At 30.0% G+C, this 15,663-nt stretch overlaps 1 protein-coding gene across 4 annotated transcripts in view; it reads left to right on the forward strand.

Moving 5' to 3' along the window:
* LOC124534428 (myocyte-specific enhancer factor 2) overlaps window positions 1-15,663 on the forward strand; it is a 50,563-nt gene that overhangs the window by 15,688 nt on the left and 19,212 nt on the right. Inside the window, exon 1 of one of the 4 annotated variants that reach the window (XM_047110312.1) lies at window positions 2,151-2,169. The exons of the other annotated variants lie outside the window; for them this stretch is intronic. The gene's annotated coding sequence lies outside the window, so the exon portion shown is untranslated. Of the gene's footprint in view, window positions 1-2,150; window positions 2,170-15,663 lie in introns of those variants that run through there. 4 annotated transcript variants of the gene reach the window in all.

Here is a 15,663-nt window from a genome sequence, read left to right on the forward strand (position 1 = left end):
TGGTACCTGCCCAGACGGGCTTGTACAAAGCCCTACCACCAAGTGCGTATCCATATCTGTAAAGCAATTTTTCACAACATATCTACAAGTAATTTAAAACAAATGTTCTCATTTCTACTTTCAATGCCGCTTATTTACTTCTCTGAACGAATTATCTCGCGTCACTTGTTTTTCTTACGATTATTTCTGCATAATGATTGTATTTTAATGTCACATATAATCTAACAAATAATTTATTATATCTCCTACGTTTCAAGCGATTTTATGTATTTAAAAAGTTAAATAATTCGAGACGACTTACTATAATTTGTAATAAATTATAATAATAGTTATTCATATATCATAAATAAAAATGCTTATGTATATTAATTTAGCCTCGCTTTAAAGCTGATCTTGTAGTAAATACTTTAAAAACAAAAATGTTCCGAATTCGATGACTCTTTAGAAAAGGTCAATAACTATTAATACTTTTAGAGAATTAATTTTACTCGATTCATTATATGTATTGTAACTACTAATTAAAAGACAATATTACGATAAATCTAAATCCATTCTCTTAGTGTCGAGCTCTTCATTACTTAGTGGAAAAATTGTTAAAACGACTAGTATTGCGGAAATATTGTTAAGTATTTTTTTTTATACTATGTCGTAACTTCACGGTCAATGTCGACAGGTCGGCCTTGTGGCTCGACCGAGCACGTCTCGTAGCCGAATGGTTACATAACCCGTGAATTAATGTACTAATATGTAGTCAAATGTCGAAATTAATGTTCCAATAATTATATCTCTGCCTTCGTATCTTTTATTTCGCAAACAAATATTTAGAGCCTTGAGACGTTACAATTTTAAGAATATTCCGTTTATTATTATTTTACGCGTAATTTTAATTGAGTGATAAATGATAAAAAATTGTTCATTACAAGTATAAAAGAGCCTACGCTTTGTAAACAGTGGCGATAACCCCGGCGATATTCTGTGAATGTCAATCGCAAGCAAGCCCAATAAACTGCAACAAGTCAACGACACTAACATAACATGAGTAACATTAGTATTATCAAGTAAGCGTCACTGGTCGCGGCGACCGAGTATTTTTAGCCTAGGCCGTACTAAAAATAGTTTACTGTACAACAGTTATTACTGAATTAATATTTCTAAAAATGGATCGTCTACGCGCTAGTGATAACGCGACGGAGACCGATAGTGGTCTGACGTTACGACGCCATGTTTGTATCGTTTGTTTTTGTTTGTTGACGGCAATTTTTTTTATTTCGACCAGTTCGTTAGATGTCTTTATAATGTCACGTTGAATTTCCATTACAATTTAATTATTTTTTAAATAATAGCCTTCGATGTTGCTTTTTTATATTCGGCCTCTAAATATTTTTTTTATTCTTTTCTTTTTGAAGGTCTGTTTTCGATCAATTCTCAATTATCATTATTAAAAAGCTTGTTTCCATTTAAATAAATGTTATTTTAGCTACATAAATTGAGTTCCGGTTTAATTTTTCTATAAATAGTGTATATTTAGTGGGAGAAAGATATTTTTCCTTTTTTAGTAAAGCCTTGCTTAAAGGCCTTTTATTTTAAACAATAAGAGGAAATAAATACTCTATGGTTGCATTTTTTATTTATGAAGTATTTTGATTGATCTATATGACTATAATTACTATAACTTAAACAAATACGAATCATCAAACCGATTTTTAGATTAGCTTGTTAAAAGTATTAAAATACGAATACAATTTTAGACAAATTATTTATACGATTAATAGAATGCCCATTAATATCAGTAATCATAAACGCAACACTTATTAAAATGCTTAAACATAATCTTTATAAAGTAATAATGCAAGCTGACAGCATAAAGACCACGTTGCACAATTTTAGTATTTATTTCATTAATAATTATTCATTTGTTGACGAAGATAATTTGAATATGGATCGGAAAAATCTTTTATTTTTTAATCACTGAATAGATACGTTAATGATCTTAAGTTTAATTCAATATTTCTATCAGCGTTTTATATTTCCTGTTGAAATGCTTTTTTTATTCTAACACCGTAACAAGTTTATTTCCTATATAGTTTAATCGTTTTTCCTTTCTTCCAGGTATGTTGTCCTAATGCTTCTCGAGTGCTGAGCAAACATTTTCTTCGACAATATTAACAGGTATTTTATAAAAGCATGATATAATTGAATCAAAATAGTGAACATATTTTAGGCATAACACAATATTTCTTCAACAACAAACAATTGCTGCTTTATAAAATATACAGGATTCTTATTTTAAATATTTAAGTAGAGTAAAAAGTAATGTTTTTTTTTTAATAAAGTAATAAAAAATTCATATCTTTCATCTTTTTAATCTGTAGAATAAGTATAATTAAAAACTACACTATAATTGAAAATCACTTTTATATAATCAACTCAATATAAAACTTCTGTAACAAATGTTTTATATTTTTTTATTTATGAATTATTTGATTTATTAATGCTTTGGATTATGTTGTTAATTTTAACCTCGTAAAAGTAGTTTTGGCGCCATTTCGTAATAGGCATAGGCGATGTCTTGTTTTACTTTGTGTATAGCTGACGTCACACAGTCTGTGTTTTTATGTGTAGGAACAATGCCCTTATGTGTAACCGTTAACTGTTGAATCAAATGCCTCATCCACTACAAGGTTGTTTATACATTAAAATAACAACAAAATTTTGAATTAAAAAAAAAACACTAACTGTAGTTATTTGTCTAAAAACAAGTGAATTGTTTTTATTCGTATTTTATTTAAAAAATAATGTTTTCTCTATTCTTTAAAGTTACTTTAATTAAACGCTTAAAATACAAGCGGTCCTGTTTCTGACATCATCATTTAAATATTTTATGAATGTATGCTGTTAATAGCACGCACAAACTCAATTAATATATTCCTTATAATATTAAAACAGCTAATTTTATAAAAATAATGATTTCGAATAAATATAATGTCAACACTATATCGTTCCGTATATGCGTAATGTTTACTTAATTCACAATAGACCTCATTAAAATGTTAGACCGGTAGGTCTGAAGGCTGTCGCAGATTATGATGATCTCATTCCACAGCCGAGGAAATACCTTTGAAGGCAGGTAGCCTAGCTACGGCCATGGATTTTGTAAATAAAAGAAATAATCGTTCAAGAATCTTTGTAGGATTTGCATTTGTCACGTTATTGACTCCAATGTATAACTTTATATATTTCTTCAATAACGCAAATAGTTTAATGACATAATCATTGGGTTTGTGTTTATTTTATTAGTTACTACATCTATAATATACATACATAGCTCTACTCGTGATATCTAAGGTTCCTTGTAATCCAGATACTAACGTTTATCGAAAAAACTTTTTCTAATACTTATTCTCAACTGGCCTGATTCACTTCTAACCTGATGTCTTGAAAACAGCACCACGCTATGTACATTATGTAGACGCTTAACGCTATTTGTTCCTATGTATGCTAAGATCTTTAAAAATTACACAACAGATTTTGATGTGCTTTTTCTTAATAAATAGAATGATTCGAGAGGAAGATTTTTGTATATTTTATTATATGGACAATATAGAAAATAAACTTAGAATTTTAGAAGCTTCTAATGTGATGCCGGAAATAAACAAAATCTTTAGTATATTTAGTATCAGTAGTGCACCCGTGCGAAGCCGGGGCGGGTCACTAGTACAGCGATAAATTAAAGATACATAGACACATAGTAGTTACACTACAGGAGTCGCAAATTATCGTTAATCGGCCGTGTGTGAGCTCGTAAAGCTAATAAAAAACGTAACTATGTAAGTACGTAGCGTATCGGTGTGTCACTGTGGAATACAGACTTTATTACCGAGAAAAATCTTTATTAATAAGGAAAAGCTGTTAGCGTTCTCGCTGTCAGTCTACGCGGACTTGAATTGTATAGTAGGCACTTATTGATTCAATCTAGTTAACTTTTTTGTATCTTATGAATGTATTGTACTAATTTTTTTTAAGAATGCGTCTTGACATTTCAATTTAGTCTATTCACAAAATAAAAAATATTCAATTATTTTTTTGTGGGACTGTAGCGTACATACATACGAATCTTCAGACAGAAGAATGTGTCGCTCGTATGGATAAAAAAATGTATTATATATCCTTGAAATAACATATTTATTATATATGAAGCATCCTTTAAAGGTACATGCAAATTCCCGTACATAACATATGTATATATTAATTATTATCCGAATACAATTATTTTACAATTACATTTTATATGAAATAGTTGTAGGTTGTAACCGATACTCTGATACAACTGTCATACAACATTCACTTTATGATATTTTTTACGCTTAATTATCTGTTTATATAAAGGTATCTTAAAAAGTATATTAAAAATGAGAATCGTTTATGTACTTTCAAGGATAATGATAATTGCATATTAATAATCAATAATATTGTTGCTTTAAACATACAAAAACTCAAAAGTGTTTTAAAAGAATCAAAACATTTACTTATGTTTGTAATAATATATATATATATATATATATATATATATTTCGTATAATTATACTTTACTAAAATGTATATCACATTTGATGAAGCACTTATTAGAAATTCATATATATATACATATATAGGTTTAATGTACGCTTATGTATATATTATGAAACAGGCAGACCCGGCCACTCGTTGTCGAGGCAACGTTATATGTCGAATTATATTGGTAATGTTCACCCAAAAACCTCTGAAACACGCTGAATGTAATGGTATAAAATTCATGTCAACATATTCAGCGGTCTTCGCATGATCGGGTTCAAAAGAAAAAGCGATCTTTTTATAGAGATAGATAGATTTCATAGTTACCAGACGCACATAGTAAACAAAATTTTATATCAGTACACGATGTGTTAATAATCTATCAAACAATGACAAAACAAAATCATCTCAAATCGAAATACTAATATAATTTTTAATTGATATATTTATGATTCACTTAATCAAATTAACTAAATTATACTAGATAATGTTGATAACATGTAGATAATTTTATACCTATCCACAATAATTTAAAGGATAATTTTAATATGTATCTAAAAGAATAGGTAACTATTTAAAATCCATACAAATAATCTGATATTAAACCTTTTTATAATAAACTATTAAATTAAATAAGTTTCAGAAAATTAAAAGGCTCATTTCAACTTTGTAGTTTTGACGTTCTAATGAAATTTATTTTTTTAAATAAGTATAAGTTCATCGTAATTTCAAATAATAGGGTATAAACAACATAATTGTTTTCCAATTAGGCCATTTAAAAAATGTAAACAAATTAACAGCATTCTGTTATTAATGGTATGGTTTTTCACATAATATTTCAATGTCGTCAACGATCTAGCTTATAAAGAACCGAGTATCTTCCGAGCGTTGCTTTCCTTGCTAGTTTTTCAACATTTTGATCCTAGGCGTTTAGTTAATCAGGCGCAGTGCAGATGCATCGCCACGGGTAGTAATTTCAAGTCATTGCTACCAAGAGAACTCGGACCGGTCTGAAGCAATTAAGTGACACAGTAAAAGCAGCTATTAAGTATAATATTTTTACTCGCCTCGACAGAGTCTCTTAAGATATAAGAGCAAATCTTTATAGACGATCTGGATTTTATCTATTAATCTCGGAATGTCTGTATATACACATGTTTTATATGCGGATTTCTGTTTTCTAGCTAACTTTAACGTTATGTTATAAACATTATATGTAAGAAGAGACATAAGCCAGTGCTTGAACATTTATTTACGTGATATTGTTTTGACGGGTAGTTTTTAATTTACAGTTAAATGTATGTATATATAGGTAAAAGCATTTTAAAACTGTACACACAGTAAGGATTACAAGTAAATTACTTACTACATACTTTACATATGTATATTTTATTCTATTTGTATTGATTTATATATAAAAACTATTACGAGTATGCTGTGACACATTACAAAAATGGTATTAGTTTTTCTCGAATAAATGTTTACTATAAAGTACATTGAGCGTGAACGCCATTGTATATCTTATTTATATGTTATAATCATTATCACATACCACGGTTGTGTTTTGCGGTGAGAATTTGTTCTTATAGAATAACTCTACAAAGCAAAACTCTTAGATAAATTCGCAAGATAAGATATACATACGAATTTTAACGATTTATTTTAAAAGTTTTTAATCTATAGTTGTATAATGTCACATACTGAATAAATAAAAATAAATTAGTAAAAATAGATACGTAATACATAAAAATGTACAATTCAAACTATTTACCAGTTTATTTTCTAATTTCGGATTATTTAAATAAACACATTGATTATACATTTTATTTATTAGTTTTTGACAATAGAGAAGTATAAATTTAAATATTTTTATGATATTAAATGAATCTGTGGCACAAACAAATTCATTTTTCTAAATAAAAGCTTTATTTATAAAACAAGTTTTTTTTTTATTTACATATACAGTTGGACTAATATTAAACAGGCACGTAAATGGTAGAAAAAATATATTTTAGAATTTACATCATATGATGGTATATATTGCGTTCTATAAAATTTGTCAAAGGCCTAATCCCAGTACCACTCTGTGGCATCTTATATGTTATTATTCACCAATTCAATTTATAATTTATTAATCAAGACTTCTTCATTTATCACTAACAACACCTATTCTAATAGTGCATCGAAAAAAATCTTGTCTGTTCGTTGTTTCCTAAAATGCCTAAATCTGTTCATAACATAAAAGAATTAAAAAAAAGGCAGAGAAATATTTGTTAAAATCTTTTAAGCGGAGTTTCTAGTTGATTAAGTATTAATTTCAAACATTTCATCCGCGTACGATCAGATGATATCTCACATAGACAACTCTAATTAAACGAGGCATAGAATTTCCGACACAGAATTCAGTTTCGCTGTCTACGAAGACATTATCCATTGTCAATACACTGCTATATACTAAAAACGCATGTCAGTTCCACCATCCTGTTCTAGAACATCTAGCTGTGTCTAGTGGCAGGTGCGGGTGACCGTTTACGGAATGGCCAACATTTTTTTTTTATACTGGCAAGTAAAATATTCTGTAATGCATCGATGCAGGGTCCAAAATTGCTATACAAAACTGTTTCAGAAGATGCGTTCCGTTCCCATGCGATCGTCGCGTAGTGCACGAAGGTTTTTAACTTTTTTCTCAAACGGGTCCACAATGATTCTGGTTTTGCAAGGCAACTCGTAATATCGATAGTAGATAGTGCCGTCTCGATTTTATCGTTATATTTCGTTTTCGAACTTTTTTTATCTTTTATTACCCCATAAATATTATGTTTTTTTTTTTTATTTTGAGATATCTGTATAAAATAAACAATTTTATCAATAAACTATCTTAATGATATTTGATATTGATATTCTAATAAATTTGGATACTTAATTACAAACAAAAATCATCTTGTATAGTATATCTAAATATATAGATAAAAGACTACAACACGTAATAAAATTACTTTTGTACGTTGTGTAATTTGGCACACAAACATGAAAACAAGTGGGGTTTAATCACTATTGAATAATTCTAATATCCAACTCTATTTATCGGTTCTATCAGCAGATACATTGGACTGTACCAAATTATTTTAGTTCCTATTATCCGTATATTTCCAACTTTGAATTGATACAATATTAAAATCTACATCCAAAATTTATTAACACATGTACTTAGTTTTTTCTCTATCTAGCATATATTTCGTGGAATATTGGTTCCGTTTTACTAAATTTTTAAATTTATAAAAATTTTAAAGTCTATAAATATTAAAAAAAAACAACTGTTTTACACTTTTGACCATTGTAAATGTTATATGCGACAGGCGCGTTAAAGTAATAAAAATTTCCATACTATGCGTGGACTAAGTAACAGTTTTTTTTTTCAATCTCATTAATAATTTTCACATACTTCATATTATGTGTGTGTATTTGTGTGTATGTGTGCGACTTTTAAAGATCTCCTGTTGCCTTATCGACTCGTATACTATACATATTTCTTGAAAGCATATGTAATTCCGCTTAAACCTATGACCGAAGCTCAGACTGACATGACCACATTACAAGCAATAAGTCCAAACTGGACTTCATCTATGAATATGATAAAATAACATAAAACCATTAACTAGTTAACTAGATTGTGGCACTACCAATAATCGTTTGTACGGTGAAGATGCAATGGACCCAAAACGATATAAAACGATTCTGTTGAGAAATGAGGCATTAATTTAAAAACAAGCCTGTTTTGCAAAACTCCTGAAGCGATTATAAAAAAATGTAAATGCCCTCCGTGACTAGGACAGCTTCTTACGACCTTGGCGGCGGCCATTTGCTTTTTTTCGCGCGTTCAATGTTGCCAGCATGTCGGCGTGCGGTGCGTTCGCTTTTACTTGATTTTATTTTATTAAAATGCATCTTGTTATGCAACTTTTCTCCTCTTTATTTTATGTAATTAAAAACTTTAATTAGGCAATCATTTAGAATGACTTATAATATGCAAAATATTCTATTTTTATCTAATTTAAATTAGAAAATATTGATATAATTTTAAACACATATTATGTAAGTATTTTAACTAACATTTATTAACTGTGTCTGCAGTCTCAAATAAATAGAATGTAAATATATATTCTATGCAATCTTTAATATTTACATATTAAATTTATTTATCAGTAGATTATATGTGAGAAGTAATTAAATTCACTTTATTTAAAATAGATATAAAAAGTAGGAAAAAATGGAGTTATATAACTATCTAATAATGTAATTAGTCATGAATAATGTTTTTGCAGGTAAATATTCTGTTAATTTCAATGAAACGCTCAATAAACATTGACAGACTGTTCGATGGTGACGTATGCTATCTACGTATATCACGGTTGATGGGACACGGTAATCCGTTTCCAAGAGTGGATGCCACGTACACTGGATTTGCGACGAGTTTCGTTACCGAAGCGTTAAGATTAATCCATGATTTTGCCACTTATTAGGGCAAACCTATCTAATGGTGAAATCTACTAACGTATTAAATTCTGGTTTGAATAACCGAATTTCTAATATAACATACCATTAGTAACACACGTCTTTATAGTTACAAAAATGATATATTTTCTCGTATATGTTTTATAGCAATTTTTAAAATTAATAAATTGGATGGATTGTTAAGCATTCTAGCAAACTAGGATAGAAAAAACAGAAATTTAAACACGGACGTGTTTATTTCCATAGTCTTATTCTTATTACTTAGTGGCTGAACAACGGCTTTACGTGAAACTTATAAAACTCCAAGCACGCCTATCTTCATCCCCGTATACATGTTTTTATACTGGCAAGTCAAATATACTGTAATAGATGCTCCTCGAGGGAGGATTTATATTCCTAGAATTAAACAGGATTAAATGCATTAGCTCATGTCCTTTCTAGGAGCTTAAATTTACTTCTTACAAAAAAATCATTACAATCAGTTCTTTTGCCCAGTCGTTAAATGGAACATGCAGAAAGAGCTACTTTCGCATTTGTAATATTAGTATGAATAAATTGTTGCATGATGTTTTAGTATCTGTAATTTTGTAATTCTGTTACATATTACATGTGAAGCCTCAAGACTTCATTAGTATACAGCCTGACGCAGAGAAAGTTGCTGCTTGAATCCTAAAAAATAAGTATGGATGTAATTCTCTTAAAATTCACACTTAATAATATGTATAAATTTATACATATATTCGTGATAGAATGAGTGACTTCTCCTCGTATTTATTTTTAATTGTATTTCTCCCATAAGTAACAATATTTTTTCAAAAACTGTCAAACGCAATAACATTAATTGGATAAAAAAATACAAACTTTCTTCACTTTTACTTAAACACATCGTTAGTTCCACATTCAAGGGCAGAAACTAACCAAAGAAGTAGAAACGTTCCCCATGAGTCACATTCTGGAAAATGGCACTTTATCATCTTGAATATAGGTCTTTTTTTCGCTTGTAATCTAGATGAGAGTCTCACAAGCGGCAGATTGAATAAACTGCTTGACACAGTTTCGTGTTTCGGGTCAGACGGGTGCCCGTGCCCCGTAAACAAATGCCTGTTACGACATCACGGGATCTGAAGAAAGAGCGATCTTGGCATGTTTGATTTCGCACTCGCTTACACGACAACATATATTATGATTGTGTTTGGATTGAATTGTAAATTCGTAGAAGTGTTCAAAGTCTCATAAGCTACAGCGCCTCCAGAATTCTAATAAGATGTTACACATAAACACATCGCTGGAGAAATATATTCAGAAATGAAATGTTCGTTAATCGAAAATACTTCAAAATTATAGCATTAATTGTATTTTTTATGTCTTTTAATGTTACATTAATTTATAGTTACATGCTTCGAATTTGCTCGTTGAAACGGCATCTCAAAGTACCCACTTAAAAAGGTACAAGAAAGCAATTCCAGTCTGTTGTAGGCGGCTCTTCTTGGAGTTTTCTTCGTATAAATGATACAAAAAATATTATTGTGGTCGAGTGCATTTAAAAATAAATTACTCCAAGTCAGTAACGTAAGTATCACCGAGGAATAACATCCCCACGCCGCCTGATAATATCAAATCAGGCGCCATCTTTTGTTATTAGCATCATAAGAGACACCAGAGTTTGAAAATTTCGAATCGACATTGTAATCTCGACAAAGGTCTGACCTAACACCTTATCAGTTACAATGGGAGTACACTGTTGTACCGTTCAACTCTCGATGTTATTCCTTGACGATAAGATATCAAATCGTTTGGCAAATTATGAATACTATTACGATGCTCTATAGATCTGACAAATACATCCTGCTTTTAAAGAAGTAGATGTACGAGTAAGTACATGTTTATGTAACGACTAAAGTTAAATTAAACGTACCTACCATACGTAATATTTTAAGTTAAATCTTTACGTTTTATCTATCGAGACAGGTCAACGACCTATTGACATCAAAGACAATTATTATTTCATTTGTCACTATAGTTATTAGTACACTGAAAATACTCAAAAATTGTATTTATGCACCTCTTAATTGTAAAATACACTAATGAAATGGCTTTAAAATGTAGAGTTCAACAAATGATGTACGCTGTATTAAAAATAGTTTAATTTAAAAAATCCAATCAGTTAATATGATATATATCACAAAGCCAATAAAACCGCACGGTATTAACAAATGTCTTTACACAATACACAAGAGAACATTGAAAAGGTTCAATTAACAAGTTCAAAGCCATCCAGACCTGATTACATATTCTACGTGCGATACAAACCAGTACATGAGACAACGAATGAAGCTAATAGCCAATAACACTAACATAATATATACACGTATTATATAGCTATATGTATTTAAATATACGTTTTCGATCGTAACAGTCCTTTGATTTACAATTTCGATTACACACGATTTTAAATAAGTCGATAACAGTTATAAGTTATCTGTGCAGAATTAGAATATTATTTAAAAAAAAAAGTGTACGCAAATATCGAATGAGCATTCGAATGTCGAAATAAATCTTTTTTATTTTTAATTGCAAGTCATAAAAATAAAAGCCTAAGATTTAATCTTTTTTTATAATATAGGCGTACGGTAATTACTTAATATGAATATATATGTCGTCTTTTATTAAAAATTACTTCTATTATAAATAATATTCAGATTCTAAAACAAGGCCACTGCTGTTAAGTATATCTGACCACTTTCATAATTACTATAAAAATGTTGATAGATCGTTATTAGATAATGTCCTAGTTTTAATACATTTATCAAGAACAAGGTTTGTTTAAAATTAGATATGCATAATTTATACGACTTAATGTATTTTTTTTAGCATAAGTATATCTACCAGCTTGCATAATAATGTAGAATCGTTAGCAGGAAGTAGGTTTATATATAAATAGAAAACATTAACGCAACATTAAGACAGTCGGCTATGGAGATTTTTTTTAAGAGCTACTAATTAGACCAACAGGATACACCACACTCGATAGTGCCTAAATACCTGTCAAATTCATTTTATAGGGATGAGAAGCACTTATAGGCCGCGCCAGCAAACGGCATAACTCTCTCTTAGACGTAATACCGCCGTCATATCTCCCCCTTCTCTCTACTCATTTTTTAATGCGTTACACGTATACTATGTATTTCCTTGCAGTATATTGCTTAAATCTATCTTTTAATTTATTTTATCTGATATCTACTTATCATTACTTTCGTTTTTTAATCATTAATTTCGGTGTTTCTCATCCCTTGTTGACTAATGTAATGTCTGATTTTTTTTGCGGTGTGATGATAAATTACTATAAGTTCTATAATAACAAATAGATATGTTAAGGACAAGTAAATGGTAATTAAGTAAGATCATTTAATACTCGTATAAACAAATATACCTAGGTATAGATTATCGGTTAGTCGCAGTTCGCAAATAATCGTACAAAAATCGTATATAAAACGTTACAGTATAAAAAAAGATAAGTATGTTAGTGGTTGGGCTCTGTACGAGCTTGACTTCTTGGTATCTACCACCTACCACCAAACAGCGATACTGAATATTGCTTATTGCGGTTTATTATATTTAAGAATAAATAATAATTAATAATATAATATTTTGCTGCATGTCATTTTTCTGAGAATAATGTATTTACTATGACTGGTCATAACTATTCCATAGCTTGCCTTGCCCTTCAGTTCTGTTTAACAAAACATTATAATATCAAGGACAAAGGGTTTCGTGGAAATATACATATTATACGAGTACGTAAAGCGTTTGAACAATACAAAAAACATTACGAAGAAAAATAAAACATTAAGTTTCGATGTTATAATGAATATGCTACACGACCAATTAAAAACATTAGGATCTCAACAACAAACGGCGAATGTAATCTTTCAAACCCACACTTGTGTTTGTATACACACACTTGCGGTTTCCTTATCAGTGTATACGCGCGGGGAAGTGCATGTGTGCGTGGGTGACGTCATGTACAATTGTCATCGACTCATCGCTCTAATGGCCAACAGGCGACACTCGGTCACTTGGTTCATTTCTGCGTAAAACAATTGTTCGTTATGTTTCATTAACTGTGAATCCTTATACACTCATAAATAAAAATATTAAGAGGATTATGTCTTAATTAGGACCTCGTGTGATATTTTTTGCGCAATTGAAATAATTCGAAGCCAATACTTGAAATATATGCGTATGTTGGCCATTATTACAGAATCTGACACGAGAATATTGAGAACCTAACAAGTTTCGCTTTCACTGAACTTGACATAGGTCAAACGGCTGTGCGATGGCACTCAAAAGCCAAACAAACTGAGAGGACCGCTGATGTCATTTCCACCTGTCACGCGATCGTAAACCTTATAGTAGACGGCACGGCGGTGATTTTTTCTGTTTTCACGTATCAAACAAAAAGAATTGCTTTATACTTTTACCTTCCGCAAGATCGTTCCAAGGACAGCCCTCTTTCGGGTCTCAGGCCTCTTTTTCATTGGGAAGTGACACGCTTGGCCGCAAGACCTTGTACCTCCGCCCCTCGTCCCTTGGTCTGACGTCACCCGCGCCATCTTGCTTCAGTGACGCGTTGCCAAGCAACTCAGCACGCGCTACGTAGAGACAAAATGACACAAATCAATAAAGCTTAATTATATACTTTAAATATAAAGAATATAAGGATAGCATATGAGTCAACTAGTTTAATGTGTTTAATAATTTCGTCGCGAAATAATATTATATAAGTTTATTACGTTTAGAAACCACGTGTTAATTCTGTACAGAATTTTCAACTGACTAAATATTTTCACAGCATGTGTAAATATTTTCCTTAAAAAGGTGTGAACGAGATAAAAAATATTAAACTAATAACATAAACATTGTTAATGAAATGGTCACGTTTATTTTGTTACTCGTGATGGACGGTATTATTTACATTATTTCTTATAAGTTATATTTAATCTATTTATTACATAAAGTACGTAGTAATAGTGTGCTATATACTACTCGACTTTATCAAAATATGTAGTATCTAAGACTTATAAAAACGTTTGAAGTGGTGATTGACTGAGTTGTTATTTGAAGTTTCATATATTTAAGAATATTCACGATCAAATAGACCACCTGACTGTATGTGGTGTGGTGTCACAGGTAATGGTGACCTGCTTACGTCAGCTTCTCGAATCCCAACATAACCTATGTAATATATATAACATGCACCTAGAAAAAGTATACTACCGACCTGTATACATAGTATGAGTACATATAACCATTAAAAACTTCGTTTAATCTAAACATGTAAAAATATATATTGATATGTTATCTTAGTTATCTACTATCATTCGAGCTTAAAAAGGCAAAATCTTGTTGATGAAAATTATATGAAATGTTTGAAGTCTTATTGACCTAGGCGATTCGTATTTCTCTTGACTCTTAAAAGGGTGATACTTTGTCATTAATTCAATATAATTTTTGATTTACAAAAAAAACCACTTCCATATAAGAATTAAATAATCGCAATTTTTGGAAAATAATTAAATTTACCTTCAATACTATTGTAGGTATTATTCTTAAAATCGAGTTGGTCCAAAGTCAATATAACTTTCACTACTGATTGGGCAAAATGTGCTCTTAATATTTTATTCCATATCAAGGTTTACAGGAAAGGAGATCATATATTTAATAAAATTATCATTCATTATCTGTTTTCTGTTCTTGTAACGGTCATTAATAATGAACTGATATCAGATGATTAACTGTTTAATTAAACTATAAAACAATTTATATTTATTTATACTACCTTAATAAACTACCTCACGTCTTCTTAGGGCTTAGTTGTCAAGTATTAGGCATAACGGTTCCTACCTTTGAGATTAAATTTACTCCATACCGATATTCAATAAATACGTATAAGACAAATATTTTTCAAAAGCATACGTTATAACAAACGTAACTCTTACAAATAATATATGGATTCCAGTTCACCTTACCACATCCTGCATTGCAGAGCGCATTACTAATTTAAAAAAAAAAAACAGATACTAATATAAAAAAGCAAACATTTAGCAAAAGTTCAATAATTACACGAACACATTAATATATGCCCTATATCATTAAAAATAGCTGATCACTCTTCTGTTATTTTTTTTACTATTACTTTTTTTATTAATTATAATATTTTGGATGTTATTTATTAACTTAAACCTTTACTCACTATGTTTATTCCTGAAAACCGCATTAAAATCCATTACACACTTTCAAAGATCAGAGCGTGTTGTGGAACGCGATTTGTTTTATAGTATGTAGAAAGGAAAGAAATTGTAAATACCACTTAAGCATTTAAAACCATAAATGGTGCTTGTGCTTGTCCGATTCTTATGCAATATTCATGGACAAAAAGTCGTTATGGCATAAGTATCAGCTACCGTAATTTCCAACCTATATTTTCTATGATTACACTTTTTCTTTGACACCCGACTCGCCTCATTGAGTCGATTACCAGTGTAATATAATTTTCCACTATCGTCACATATTCCCGGTAATTTTACAAATTGTTAGGTT

This window comes from Vanessa cardui, chromosome 1 (genome assembly GCF_905220365.1).
Source record: "Vanessa cardui chromosome 1, ilVanCard2.1, whole genome shotgun sequence".
Taxonomy (NCBI): Eukaryota; Metazoa; Arthropoda; class Insecta; order Lepidoptera; family Nymphalidae; genus Vanessa; species Vanessa cardui.